Genomic DNA, 16,544 nt, shown 5'->3' on the forward strand with positions numbered 1-16,544 from the left:
TGTTGAACTCAGTTGATAGCTTCTTAAGATTCAAGGACAAAGATTCCCAACAAGGCAACGTAGTTGAGCTTAAATTGGATTGACTGTGCATTGCATGAACATTGGTAGCAATGTAAAATAAGATTTGAGAGCTACACCTACAAAACCACGTGGGAATGTAAATTTATGTCAGTAACAAAAACGTAGCTCAAAATAGGTCAGGAGAAAGGAATATACATTATATTTTTGTATACGCACACCTTTCTGAATACAATGCAGTCAGGAAAGATAAGGAAGGAGAAACCCAGCAAGTACAGGCCAGTCCGGTTGAACCTCAGTGGTGTGAAACCTTGGTACTGGATTATTATTTCTAAAGACTGAAAGGCACATGGACAAATGCAGATTAATTAAGGAAAGCCAGCATGGATTTATGAAAGGTAATTCTGTTTGGCTGACCTGATTGACATTTTGGTGAGGTAATAATGAGGGTAATGCTACTGAAGTAATGTCCATGGACTTCTAAACACCATTTTATAATGTGCAGGACAACAAATATATGAGTAAAGTTAGAATTAATGGAATAAAAGGGACAGAAGCAATATGGACATGAAATTGTCATAGAGACAGGAAGAAGTATAGGCAAGTGCAATGTTTTGGATTGAAGAGAGCTTTAGAATGGGATCCTGCAGGGGTTAGTGTTTGGAGACCTACTATTGCTGCTACATCACATTGTAGCCTTCAGTGAACAGAGCCCAGTTTTGAAGTTTGCACCTGACAGAACTGGGAATGATTGTGAACTGTGAGGAGAATAGAGATAAACTTCAAGAGGGCATAGGCGGGCCATTGGAATGGGCAGACACATTGACAAAATATAACTTAGATGTTTAAAATGATACATTTTGATCAGAAAAATGAAAGGAGACAACATAAAATGTATCAAATTCAAAAGGCTCTGTAGTATAGGGACCTGGGGTTATTTATGCATAAAACATTGCAGGTGATAGAGTAGGTTTGAGAGTACACTTTGTGATGTGTGGATCCTGAACATCACAGTTGAAGACATCAACAACAGAAGTATTAAAGTTATGGCTGTTTCAGCCTTGACTAGAGTGCAGTATCCTGATCTGGATTCCAAACTTTAGAAGGGATTGAAGACATTGGAAATGGTGCAAAAAGAATGATTCCAGGAATGACAGGGCTCATCTTATACGAATACATTGGAGAAGATAGGGTTGTTCCGCTGCAAAAAGGTTGAGAGGGAGATTTAATAGAGGTACTCAAAATCTTGAATCTGGACAGAGTCATAGGGAGGAACTGTTCCCACACAGAAAGCTAAGGTCAAGAACCAGAGGATATGAATTTAAGATGACCGGGGCGGGGGGGGGGGGGAAAAAGCCAAGGGCAACATGTGGGAAGAACTCTTTAAAAAGCAACTATGATTCTGCAGTGCATTGTCTGAGAGCATAATGGAGTTAAATTCATTTGTGGCTTTCAGATGAGTATTGGTATGATCCTTAACTTGCAGGGCTATACGTAAAAGGTGGGGCAGGATGGATGCGAGTAGTGGAGCTGCTCTTTCTAAGAAGCAACACACAGATGGACTCCTCCTGGTATTTAACCATCCACAATTCTATGGTGCTTTGCTTGCCTGATTTCAACAGAATGTTGGCTGACTCGAACAATCTGATGATAAATGTGGACTGGGCATGCACAATAGAAATGCACATGTATTGAATATTTTAATCACACGATTGAGAGAACTTGAGAAAGGTTGTTGAATTAACTAAAACAAAGAAGCTGCTTTGAAAGTTATGATAGCCTGCCCAAGCTCCCACAGTTACCACTGTAGCATAAACACTGATGGCATTCAATCTTCCAAAAATAGGAGGTGATGGCCTAGTGGTATTATCTCTGGACTGTTAATCTAGAGACCCAGGTAATATCTGTGGACATGGGTTCCGCTCCCACCATGGTAGATGATGAAATTTGAATTCAACAAAAATCTGGATTAAAAGTCAAATAATGGCCATGAATCTATTGCCGATTGTCTGGAAAAACCCACCTGGTTCACTAACATCCTTTACCTGCTGTGGCCACGAGGATCAAATCCTGGACATTTCTAGAGACTGGTTTGGAATCGTAAGCAAAATTCCACCATTAATCGGGAAATAGCCAAGAGAGAGTTGTGAGGCCTAACTTGCTTACTAGAACAGTTTTATTTGGTTCCTACATGCAATAAAGTTTAAATCATTGTTTCAGTATTTGATAGTGAGATTTCTTAATAAGTAGCCAAATTAAACGTAACTTATGGTGATTTACCCGCAAAACACTGTTCAATGGAATGAAGGCTGGTTTTTGTTATGGACTGGGTTGGGTCCACAACTCTGTGTAATTTCTTCCAGTCTAGGGCAGACCAGTTGCCATATGAAGCTGTAACACATCAAGATAGTATACTTTCTATGGAGCATCTATAAAAATTGGTTAGAGTTGTTGTGGACATGCTGAATTTCCTTAGCTTCTGAGGAAGTAGAGGCATTGGTGTGCTTTCTTGACCGTAGTGTTGATGTGGATGGATCAGGTCATATTGTTGGTGATTTTTTTTCTAGGAACTTGAAGATCTCAACCACATCTTCACCTCAGCACCGTTGATGCAGACAGTGGTGTGTCCTCCACTCTGCTTCCTATAAGTGGATGACAATCTCCTTCATTTTGCTGATATTGACAGAGAGATTGTTGTCTTTCCACTATGCCATAAGCTCTCTATCTCTTTTGCATACTCTGTCTCATCATTATTTTAATATCTGACCCACTAAGGTGGTGTCATCAGCAAATTTGTAAATGGAGTTAGAGCAGAATTTGGCCACACAGTTGTAAATGTGTAAGGAGTATAGTAAAGGGCTGAGTACGCAGGCTAATGGGGCACCAGTGTTGGGGATTATTGTGGAGGAGGTGTTGTTGCCTATTGTTACTGATTGTGGCCTGTGGGTCAGGGAGTCGAGGACACAGTTGCAAAGGGAGGTGCAGAATCCTAGGTCTCGGAGTTTAGACATGAGTTTGTTTGGAATTATGGTGTTGAAGGCGGAGCTATAGTCAATAAGTAGGAGTCTGACACAGGTATCCTTGTTATCCAGATGTTCCAGGGATGAGTGTGGGGCCAGGGAGATGGCGTCTGCTGTGGACCTGTAGTGATGGTAGGTGAATTGTAGCAAATCAAGGCAATCTGGGAGGCTAGAGTTGATGTGTGGCATGACTAACCTCTCAAAGCATTTCACGATGACAGCTGTCAGAGCCACCAGGCGGTAGTCATTAAGGCACATTGCCTGATCTTTGTTTGGTACCAGAATGATAGTGGTCTTCTTGAAGCAGGTGGGAACCTCAAACTGGAGTAAGGAGAGGTTAATGGTGTCTGCAAATACTCCTGCCAGCTGATCCACGCAGGATCTGAGTGCACATCTGGGGAATCCATCTGGGGCAGCTGCTTTCTGTATGTTCACTCTCAAGAAGGCCAATCTAAGGTCTGCAGTGCTGACTGTGGCTTCACATGCACCCGAGGCTGTTGGGGCAGGTGACATTATTTCATTGGTGAGAGGGATGTTATGCGGTACAATTGGCAAGACAGGCTGAAAAATGCTGTGATACTTAAACCACAGGATACAGATGGATCAGTAAAAATATTCACTTCCTTGATGTAGTTCAGCCACTGAATCACTTCTTGCACAACATCCAATATTTGAATTGTGCTGACATTGTGTCTTGTGGCTGCAATTCAAACCCACTGTGTAGTACGAAACGCAGAATTAAAATTAACCGCTCATTATCAGTTGTGAGTGAAGATTCCAGACAGCAGGCTTGACCTCTGGATTTCCCAGCCAATGACACTGTCACCCCTGCCCCATTTCTGGCTTGGAACTGCCTTTATGTTAAGAACGGGCCACACTACCTGACTTCCTGGGTGTTTTCCCACATTTTCTCATTTTCATGTGAAAAATTACTTTTTATAGGTATTTCTGCTCACCTGGGCTCTTAGATTCATGGTTGCTTTTGTTAGCGGTTTGTGCAACTCTCCTTGATAAGCCTGGGACAGAAGACATGGAGCTGAAATTTGTCAGACCCAAAGAAGTTCCATTACAGGGGCTCAAAGCAGCAGCAAATCCCAGTTCGGTAGGCCCCTGTAGTGGCAGCCAGTTGACAGACCATCACTGGGTCAGTGTCCAATCTCTTGAGGCACAGTGGTAGTGTCTGCACTTTTGAGCCAGGAGGCCTGGATTCAAGTCCCACCTGCTCCAGAAGTGTATCATAACTGATGGACCTATAGTGATGATAACCGAATTGTAGAGGATGAAGGCAATCTGGGAAGCTAGAGTTGATGTGTGGCATGACTAACCTCTCAAAGCATTTCATGATGACAGATGTCAGAACCACCAGGCGATAGTCATTAAGGCACGTTGAACTGGTTAATTAGAAAATACCTCCAATAAGAATACTGGTGGATCAACAGCAACACTGTTGCACTGAGACTGCAGTAGCAGGGAGAGTGACACCTCAATGCTGAGCCATCCCTGATGACATTGTGAAAGTTTCAGGAAATTGGAACAAGGCATGCAAGCACTATCAATCGAAGGGATGTTTGTGTGGGGCTGGGGATATTGGTGGGTTGTACATGGAGCTGGCTATTGCCACAGCCCAGCCAGCTCCCATTAAGGAATGCACCTCCTGAAGACCTTTTGGGTGATTGCCCAAGTTTACTCAGCCATCTCCAACTGCCCTTCTAAGCACAGGCAGAAAGATTGTTGGTCAACCATCTGAATGGCTTGACTGGCCTCCCAGGAGGCGAACTTGACTTACTAGTTGTTGGTAATATGTCCTGGTGGACTGAAGATGTAGGCTCCCCCTCCAAATGTTAACCCAACTAAATTATCAGACTCCTAACCTCCCAGCCTCTCTCCAAAGGCTAAGAAAATTCAGCCTCTGCTGTCTGCTCTAGTTATCTTATGTTTATATGATGATGCCAGTCTTCAATCAATTTGATTCACGCCATGAGATATCAAGAAACAGTCCAGAGGCACTGGAAACTGTAAAGGCTATTAGCCCTGACAACATTCCAGCAATAGTACTAAAGACCTATACTCCAGAATTTGCCATGCTTCTAGCCAAGCTGTTTCGGTTGTTGTACAATTACAATGCTGGCATCTACCTGACAAACTAGTGCCCCATCAGTCTACTCTCAATCATCAGTGAAGTGATGGAATGGGTCATCAAATTGCTATCAAGCAGCACTTGCTTAGCAACAACTTGTTCTTTGGTTGGGGTTCTGCTAGAGTCTATCAGCTCCAAAGCCCGTTAAAGTCCATTGAGGTGACAGTGACTGCCATGGACATCAAGGTCACATTTGTCTGGGTGTGGCATCAAGGAGCCCTAGCAAAACTCTAGTCAATGGAAATCAGAGGGAAAACTCTTTGCTGGTTGGAGTCATACCGAACACATAAGTAAATGATTGTGGTTGTTGTAAGTCAATTATCTTACTTCCAGGACTTGTCTGCAAGAATTGCTCAAGGTAGTGTCTCAGACCTAACTGTCTACTTTATAAATTACCTTACCTCCATTATAAGATCAGAACTGAGGATATTCACTGATAATTGCACACTGTTCAGCACCATTTGTGACTCCTCAAATACTGAAGCAGTCCATGTTCAAATGAAGTAAGACTTTAGATAATATCCAGACTTGGGTTGACAAGTGACAGTGACATTTAAATTGCAGGTAATATCCATCTCCAACAAGACAGAATGTAATCATTGCCCCTTGACATTCAATGGCAGTACCATCGCTGAGACCCCACTATCAACATCAAATTGGTTGCCATTGATCGGAAACTGAACTGGATTGGCGCAATAAATACTGTGGCTATTTGAGCAGGTCAGAGGCTAGGAATCCTGTTGTGAATAACCCACCTCCTGACTTCCTGAAGCCTGTGCACCATCTACAAGGCATAATTCAAGACTGTGATGGAATACTTCCTACTTGCTTTGATGGTTGCAGCACAAACAACACTCAAGAAGCTTGATCCAATCCAGGAGAAATCAGCTCACTTGATATGCATACCATCCATAAATATTCATTCTCTCCCCACTGACAAATTGTGACAGCAATGTGTACGATCTACAAGATTCACTGCAGAAATTCATTAAGGCTCCTTAGATTTCACCTTCTAAACACATAATCACTATCATCTAGAAGGCCAAGGGCAACAGGTATATGGGAACAGCACCATCCGCAGGTTCTCCTCCAAGCTAGAATATGCAATCAAGATATTAGGGAACCAAACTTTCACCTTCGAAATAAACAGATGAGTTAAGAATTAGTTGTGAAAAGTCAATAAGGCTATGTCCTATTCAAAGAAGGGACTGTTGAATATTCAGGCTTCCCCCTAAACCTGTGTTAACTCAGCATTCCTTATTTGGCATTTCCTATGTAGCATGAGATCTCATCTAACTTTGTTGCAGTATTAACTAGCCTTCTATCGACATAAACAGAAGAATTATTGGGTGCCACACCAGCCTATTATGAGTGCAGTGTTTTCAAAAATAAGAAATTATATTTCGAGAAGGAATGAAAACTAACCTTGAAATGGAGATATGCAAAGGGGCATCTGTCATCCTGGCATCATGAATAGCTGCCCATGGTCATTGGCCGAGAGAGTTTAGATGCATGATTGATGGAGCAGAGATGGCCAAGCTCCAGAAAAATGTATCGCGATAGGGATCGGTGGGAAGCGAGGGGCTCAAGCAAGAGCAGGAAGATAAACCATCATCTTCTTGAGGAAGACCAGGAGTTCCCACACATTAGGAAGAACCAGACATCTGCCACCAAAGATACCACAAGAAACTGCAAGACATCTGAAACATGTGAGTGTGCTGCCTCTGCTCCTCCATTCTACAGAATAGCTTCAGGATCAGTGAAGCATTCTCATTTGTCACAGGTTGTGTACTACTTTCCTTTGCTTAGTTCACTAATGTATCATGTTGTCGTATCAAAACTGCTGCTTCTTATCAAACTCAATAAACTACCAGGAGATTGGTACAAATTGTCGACCGCCTATTTTAGATGACTGTGATCACAAATCCCTTAAAATCATCAAGCAGGAGTTGAAATCAGTCAATAGAATTAACAAACAAATGGAAATGGCTTTCTTTTAGCTTCACTGTGCTGAGAATTTAAAATAACCGCATTCAACACTAAAAACCCATGTAGAACAGAGTGTGGTAAATTGGACTGCATTAAAGACATAAATATTAAAAATCTACAGTTAAACAGATATACATAAATGTAAAGACCTAATACAAGACAGACTGAATTCCTTCAAATTCAAGCTAATTACTTTGTCGAATGGGAGGCAGGTGAAATAATTATAGATCCTAAAATTGAGAAATTATAATGGGAAGCTTGGAATTAGAGTTTGAAATGCAAAGAGAAAAACAGCAGAGAGAAGAAAGGAAGGGAAAATTACAGCATGATAAGAGAAGTCAGGCAATTTTAAATGGAAAATGCAAAAGTTAAATTGGATAATAAGGGTGCTACTCAGAATTCTGATTCCAATTCCATTTCAAAGCAGAATTTTGATTTTCTGAAACACTTCATGTTTTAACCACCATCTTAAAGATTGTTTGAAGAATTGAACTGTTTCTTTTACCCTTTAATGCATGTTAAATTTATAAAGATGATCTTGCTCAAGTGAATCCCTAGATGACTATAAAAAGTGTAGGAGCACACTCAAGAGGGAAATCAGAAGAGCAAAAAGAGGGTATGAGATGGATCTGGCAGATAAGGTTAAAGATAATCCCAAGAGGTTTATAGCTATATTAAGAGTAAAAGGGTGGCTAGGGAGAGAATAGGGCCCCTTAAAGATCAGCATAACTGTCTATGTGTGGAGCCACAGGAGATGGGGAGATTTTTAATGAACGTTTCTCCTCAGGGTTTACTGAGGAAAGAATCATGGATGCTAAGGAAATAAGAGAAACAAGTGGGGATGTTTTGGACCGTGTACGCATTACCAGAGAGGGGGTGTTTGCAGCCTTAAAGCTCAATAAGGTGGATGAATCCCCTGGACCTGATCAAGCCCATCCTCAGACTTTGTGGAAGGCTAGAGAAGATATTGCAGAGGCCCTTGCAGAGATACTTGCTTCATCTTTAGCCACTGGTGAAGTTCCAGAAGACTGGAAGGTGGCTAATGTTGTTCCATTGTTTAAGAAAGGTACCAAAGACAAGTCAGGGAACTACAGGCCAGTGGTAGGTACGATATTGGAGAGGATACTGAGGGACAGGATCAACCAAGGTTTGGATAGTCAAGGTCTGATTAGAGATACTCAGTAGGATTTGTGCGTGGCAAGTCATGTCTGACAAATCTTTAGAGTTTTTTGAAGAGGTAACCAAGAGAATGGATGAGGGTAGGGTGCTGGATGTTGTCTATACGGACTTTAGTGAGGCCTTTGACAAGGTCCTGCATGGCAGGCTAGTCATGAAAGTTAGGTTGCATGGGATCCAGGGAAAGCTAGCTAATTAGATTCAACATTGGCTCAATGGTAGGAAGCAGAGGGTGATGGTTGAAGGTTGTTTCTCAGACTGGAGGCCTGTGACTAGTGGTGTGCCACATGGGTTGGTGCTGGGACCTTTGTTATTTGTTATTTACATAAAATGATCTGGATTTGAATGTATGAGGCATGATTAGTAAGTTGTGGATACAAAATTAGGAGGTATAGTTGATAGCAAGGAAAGTTATCAAAAATTACAGAGGGATCTTGATCAGATGAGGAAGTGGGCTGAGGATTAGCAAATGCAATTCAACACAGATAAGTGTGACATATTGCATTTTGGAAAGTCAAACTAAGGTAGTACTTATACAGTAAATGGTAAGGTCCCGAGGAGTTTTGTGGAGCAGAAGGACCTAGGAGCACAAGTACATAGTTTGTTGAAAGTGGCGTCACAGGTGGACAGGGTGGTGAAGAAGGCATTTAGCATGCTGGCCTTCATTGGTCAAGGTGTTGAGTATAGGAGTTGGGACGTTATGTTACAGTTGTATAAGTCATTGGTGAGGCTGCACTTCGAGTATTGTGCACAGTTTTGGTCACCCTGTTAAAGGAAATACATAGTTAAACTGGAAAGTATGCAAAGAAGATTTAGGAGGATGTCGCCAGGATTAGTAGGTCTGAGTTATAGGGAGAGGTTGGCCAAGATAGGACTTTATTCCTTGGAACGTAGGAGATTGAGGGGTGACCTTATTGAGGTGTATAAAATCATGAGGAGCATAGATAGGATGAATGCATATAGTCTTTTTCCCAGGGATGGGGAATTGAAAACTAGAGGGCATAGGTTTAAGGTGAGAGGGGAAAGATTTAAGAAGGACTTGAGGGGCAACTTCTTCACGCAGAGAGTGGTGCGTATATGGAATGGTCTGCCAGAGAAGGTGGTTGAGGCAGGTACAATAGCAACATTTAAAAAACATTTAGATAAGTACATGGATGAGATGGGTTTAGAGGGATATGGACCAAATGTGGGCAATTGGAACTAGCTGAGTGGGCTCCATGGTCAGCATGGACCAATTTGGGCCGAAGGACCTGTTGCTATGCTATATTACTGTACGACTTTATTTGGGGGGGTGTGTGTGTGTGTGTATGTGTTAGTTTTTGTTCTGATTAGGTTTTGAATTAAAAGTCATAATTCAGACAGGTTTCAGTGCATTAATGAAAAGGTACTGTACAGTTTGATGTGCTATCAGGGAAAAATATAGTTGAACTGACACTCCTTCTACTTATTCTCATAAATTATCTGGATTTTAAAGGTTCCATTACACTGTTCAAAAGAAAAACAAACATTTCCTGATGATTCAGCCAACATTCCTCTTCTAACATGTGTCACTTCTACACAAGTTCATATTAGCCAGGTGCTCATTTCATTATTGATTGATAAGCAATTTTGTAGAGAAATGTTGTAACATGAGGGATTATTTTTGTAAGTATGTTTGTTATTTACTACACCTAATACTGTATATACTTCTGTAAGAGCTAAATTTTTTAGACTGTTTTAAACGTTAATTTTATGGGATCGACTATTATGTGGCTACTACTTTTGAGGGGCTGAAATTCACGTTACAGTCCAAAATACCGTATCATTAGCAGAAGCCCAATTGATCTCTAAAGGAATAAAGAAAAAAATCACAATGAATTTCTAGTTCAGCAAGCTGCTTTGTGCAGTCTTAGTTCTCTGCCAAAGTACTAAATAATGCCTTCTCATGAACCTTGTGCACCATTCAGCACTTGCCTTCAAATCTGAAATTCCATCCTTTGATTCGTTTTGTGAATGGATTCAGATGCCTTCATGACTAACACATTTTCCATTTTGATGATTTTCAAGTACCTACTCAGCAACCTTTTTATCCAATTGTGGCCACTTACTGGCTTTACATCTGTTGGCACACTTTTGTTTTGGCATTGTCTGAAGTTGGTTCAATATCTTTCTCCAGCCTCTCAAAAATTTCTCCGAAACACAAAGTTCTCTTGCTGCTACACAGTTATTTGTCCTCTCTGCATCTTCAATAACTTTCAGTTTAAACGCTGCTGTATATTTTTTGTTTATACAGGAGGGCATTTTTACACAAAACGATGAAGAAATTTCAAAACACCAAATAGCATGAAAAAGAATTCATTCCCTCATCGTAACAATTATGTATAGGATAATACCTTAACTCACAAATGTTGATCAGTTATCTGTGAAGAACTAGGGTCGATTTTTATGTGAGATATATGGAAAATTCCAGATTTTTGACCAAAAATAGGGGGTCGACTTTTACATGAGATCGACTTTTACCAGAGTATATACAGTAATTAACTCTCTAAGATACCTATTTATTCAAACAACTCTAACCTAGATTTTCATGCAGGAGATGGATGCATGGAATCAGGAGAATTACTGACTGTGAACCCAACTTTTAAAAATGGCTGTCAGGCCATCAGATTTTCAATGCAGGCTGTTACTCTATTAGAAGACTGGGTGGCTGACTACTGAAATAGTACGGAGGATGCTGGGTGTGAAGGCAGGTTGGCAGAGGTCTGCTTGGGTGTCTGACACTGTGTCCAACATTTAAAAGGAATGAATAAGGCATCAGACATCCCTCCAGCCCTTACCCCTCATGGCCCTGCACCTCTCCCATACCCATCCAATTCTGTCATTTCATGGCTTGGACTCACTTCCCATGACCCCTTATACCATCCATGCCATCCTATGCCTCTGTAGCTATCCCCAAATCCCTTTATAACCCCCAACTCCAACTTATTGATTTTGATAGTTCCTCTTTACACTCTTGACAGGTCCCTTGACACTTTTGTCAGGTCATTTTGACATGCTCAAAATCCATTTCAGAACCAAAAAGGTGCAGATCTTCAACTACAACTAAACATGATAAAATAGCATATGATTATTGTCTACTACTAAGTAATTGAAGCGAAATACTGTAACCTTCATTATACGGAAGCACGCAATGGAATGATATCTTTGTCACTACTACTTAAAGGAAAAAAGTTCTTGATAGACACAATTAATTCACTTTGATATGTTGAGAAACTTGGTTCACCATCTATTGATTGTTTTGGATATCTTGCCACTCCTCACATTCAGTTTGACATGAAGCATAAAACTTAGGGCACATAAGGTACATAATATAAAAGATTCAACACATTAAATTCACAATTCATCCAGCATAGTCAAATACTGCTCACTCAAGACTGTCATGCATATTGTGCTTGAAAGAGTTTTGTATTTAAATCCAAAGCAAAGTTCAGCAGATAGAAGATGTTACAAAAAGAAAATGCTGGAAATACTAAGTGAGGTAGGGTGGTGAAATAACTCCACGAAAGCTGGTATCCTGTCACCAACATCCCCTTTATTTACACGTGCATAGTACATGACACTGACCCAGCTAGCTCACAGCTGGCTCCTAGAGTGAGCAGAACCCCTAACACTTCTGTTTATATCCTGATCTGAGGAAAGGTCACTGGACCCAAAACGTTAACTCTGATTTTTTCTTCACAGATGCTGCCAGACCTGCTGAGCATTTCCAGCAACTTCTGTTTTTACTCCCTGATCGGACTGGGTTAACAGCCCCAATCAAGGAACTCATATTCTATGACAGCCACCTGACTGACCTTGTTCCAATCACTACAGGTAGCATCTGTGGAAAGCGAAACAGAGTTTAACATAGTATTTAATGAAGGCAAGAGGGGTTGCATCTTCTGGATAGACAGCTGTTGAGAGCCCAATTTTACAATTGTTCAGGAGAGGTGTGATATTAAATGCTGATCAAGCACTTCCCTGGACAACAGCAGGCCGTCTTCTGGATCAAGGGCCCTGGGAACAGAAGTCCTGCCTGTCGAGAGATGCCAACCAATCAGAGTTGTCAGCTCTATAGAACAGCATCACAAACGTGGAGAATGTGGGCCAGTACTGCGTCCTCTGAGGTAAAATATTATTGTTTAATTCCAAAGCACAGACGAGTAATGGCAGTGGGGTAAGGGGCATTTAAGGGCCTCAATTGGTGGATGGTCCGGTAGGTGATCGTCAGGCCTTTCCACCAAGAACTTAACCAGAGTGCAAATTGAATGGTAGGGGTTTGTTGGGGGAGCAGGGGGTGTGGGAGTGGGGAATGAAGGAATGTAAACAACCACCTGGATAAGCACTCCTTGAACCTGCTCTGCCATTCTGAAAGATCATGGCTGATTTTCTACTTCAGCTACACATTACTTTACTATCCCTCCTTAAGTCCATTTCTGACTTGAATATCCTTAATGATTGAACATCCTATGTTCTCTGTGGTAGAGGATTCCAAAGGGTCACAAGTGTTTGAATGAAGAAAGTTTTCCCCATGTTATGAAACTTTGGTCTGTTACAGTAGATTCCCAAACCAGGGGAAACATCCTCACAGTGACTACCTTGTTAAGCCTCTTCAGCATTCAATGAAAATGTAACAAAAAAAAGTAGTCTAAATTTGAAAAAGGAGCATCATATAACATTTGAAAGAAGCAATTAAGAAAATATGCCACACCATACTATTATACCATACCATTTTATCCCCTACAAGAGCTGGCAGAGTAATATTCTTCAGATTTGCGTCTTTAGACCAACCATCGTGGCCAAGGCCAATCAGGAATAACCAGCTTGACCAATTTATCTCTACATGGTTATGTTTACACTAATGCAAGAAATTTGAATTTTTTCCCTATATTTCCTGCAACTAGTTGTTGTTATTCTATAACCAGATAGATAAAACTAATTACTGCAGGATTCTGAATTTTATTCATGACTATATAATCAATAATTTTGGCATATATTCTGGAAAAAAACTAGCCATTGCCTTGAGGCCAATGCCAGGAACAAAGCAGTTAACATAGTTGAAAATAAGCACTGAATTTAACTTTATAATGCTGCGTAAATATATTTCAGTTACTTATGATTTAATAAGTAATAAATGACTAATTCCCTCAGACCAGACAAAATTGCACCAATTATTACACAACTGAAATGTTTATTGCCAATGGGAGAAGGCTATAAATAAATCATGCAGATTGAAATACAGAGTTCCTTTGGCCCTTTTTCATGCTATCATGGAAACAAATGATCTGTTATTATAATGCTTAATTGCTCTTTGAATCATCAGTCCAGGATTTAATCTTAATTGACCCCACCAGAACACCAAATAAAAACTGAAGGAACTCCAGATGCTGGAAATCAGAAATTCTGAGGAAAGATCACTAGACCTGAAGCGTTATCTCTGATTTCTCTCCACAGATGCTGCCAGACTTGTTGAGCTTTTCTGGCAATTTCTTTTTTTGTTTCTACTAGAAAACAAGCAGAGACCAGTACTTTCAATAATCTGAAGCCATTGTTGACTTGAAATAATACTTTGGATGACATAACTCAAAAGATCCCTGACCTTCACTTCCTGTGAAGAAGTGACAGAGGACTGTAATGCTGAACTTTTAATTTTATTTCTTTATTTTTCTAATTTATACCTAAGATTTTATACCCAGGCATCTTTGAACCTGAGATGGCACTGGAAATGGCGACTTTGTAAACTTTTCACTGTACTCATGTATCTCTGTACTCGAGTACACGTGACAATAAAACCATTTTTTATTTCTAATTCTAATTCTAAGATGGGTTAGTCTAGTTTTTTAAAAATGAGTTTCCTCATAACCCTCAGTCTCCTGGCTGGTCTGTCATCATTTCAAGAATTTGAATGGTTGGCTAGTGATTTTCTGATCAAAACCAAATTCTGTTGATGTGGCAATATGGCCCTACATTTGTTTGTTCCATTGTTGCTACTCTGCAAAGACCCATTGTGGCTAGGGTGTGTTGTACTCCCCCATGGAATTCTTGGCATGGGATCTTGATATATTTAGAGAGTTGTATTTTTCATATTTGTTTTCTACTTGAAATCATTGGGAATAACTTCATAACCAATGAATGAGATCTGAAATTGTATTGGAAGCTAGGAAATTAGCATAAGATTACTGCTAGGAGTGGTAGATGGATGTACTTAGAGTTGTTGGTTGCGAGAGAACAAGGGAGTGAAATATACATTTTTATGAAGTAAAACTGTTATTTAGGAGATTGAGACCAACCTAAGATTTGGAACCCTGGATGACATAGAATATATATCACTGATGGGAAGCACTTAACTTGAAGCAGAGTTTCAAGGACTAAGTTAGCAATAATATCTTTGTGATCTGTATCTGCCAAAGTCACGAGGACGAGTAGAGTTAGTGACCAGAATCCACACATGACAAAGCATAGGAGCAGGGTTGACCATTTAGGCTCTCAACCCCCGATAACCTTTCACATACCTTTGCTTGCCAAGAATCCGCCCACCTCCGACTTAAAAATATTCAATATCTTCTTCCATTACCTTTTTGAGGAATACTGTTCCAAATATGTACAATCCTCTGACAGAAAAAAGTTTCTCCTCATCTCTGGATGAGGAGCGACACCATATTTTTAGGAATAATCCCCCAGTTCTAGATCGTCCTGCGAAAGGAAACATCTTTCATATCCACCCTATCAAGATCCCTCAGGTTCCTATATATTTCAATCAAGTCAACTCTTACTCATCTAAGCTCCAATGGATACAAGCCTATCTTGTTGAAACTTTCCTTAGATGACCATCCATCCATTCCAGGTATTAGTCGAGTAAACCTTCCCTGAACTCTGCAATATGCTTATTTTTATTTTCTGAAGTTGAGAGGCATGAATGGCAGATTTTGATTGAAATGCGAACACTGGCTGATACCTACCTCAGGAAAGATGTTAAGAACAGTTAGCATTTGCATTGAGCATCAGTTGGAAAATCCTCCACTTGTTGGTTTTTAACAAAGCCCCGTTATAAAGCCTGTGTGAGAGTAATCACAACAACAGTGAGGTCAGAATATGAATTAGAATTGGTGGGGAAGCTATGGCTTTGCAGTCAATGAAAATTAGGTAAGGTTTTTCCTTTTTGGTCTTCAATAGCAGCCGTACCCATCCACTGTTCTTATGCAATGATATTTGATCAAATGATTGTGTATGTGACAAGTTGATTGCACTGTAGGACTAAAAATGATGGAAATACCCTTATTAAGTGATAAAGTCTTGTTGCTCTCAGGTAAAATGTTTTGTATTTGCAACCTTAAGAAAATCTGCAGTTCCCTCTCAGATTCTAGTGAGACTGATATTCTGCGGCTGTTAGACTTGCAGACTAGTTTTGTGGATGCTTCGTATTTAATTGTTGACACTGGCTCATTTTGTGTGAAATTCCTGAATTGATATCTGATACAGGTGCTAAGGACCAAATTCCATCTTTTGTGTTGGATTATTCTATGATGTTAATTCTTTTGTGGGACTGCTAGTGTGTGGACATCCTGGTTTTTATTTTTAGTCTGAATTGTGCTGCAGGGATGATTTCAACATCCAGTAAAACTTTTAATATTTGAGTGACCGGAGTGGGCCACGTCCTGAGTGACATTTGTTGAAAGTAAAAGTAGCATTGGAAGGTTATGTTTGATAGTAGCCAGCAGGTCGTGGATCAAGACAGCCATGGTCCCTACATTAGCAGTAAACTAGCCTCCCATGTTTCAGGGACAACAAGGTGCAGGGCTGGATGAACACAGCAGGCCAAGCAGCATCATAGGAGCAGAGAGGCTGACATCCCGCCCCCTTGACCTGTCCGTCCTCCCTGGACTGACCTATCCCCTTCCTAACTCCCTACCTACACTCACCTTTCCTGGCCCCATCCCCGCCTCTTCGACCTGTTTGTTTCTTCTCCACCTATCCTCTCCTCTATCCCTCTTCTATCCGCCTCCCACTCTCTCCCTATTTATTTCAAAACCCCCTTCCCCTCCCCCTTTTCTGATGAAGGGTCTAGGCCCGAAACGTCAGCTTCTCTGCTCCTATGATGCTGCTTGGCCTGCTGTGTTCATCCAGCCCTGCACCTTGTTGTCTCGGATTCTCCAGCATCTGCAGTTCCTACTATCTCCCATGTTTCA

This window comes from Rhincodon typus, chromosome 15 (genome assembly GCF_021869965.1).
Source record: "Rhincodon typus isolate 14 chromosome 15, sRhiTyp1.1, whole genome shotgun sequence".
NCBI lineage: Eukaryota > Metazoa > Chordata > Chondrichthyes > Orectolobiformes > Rhincodontidae > Rhincodon > Rhincodon typus.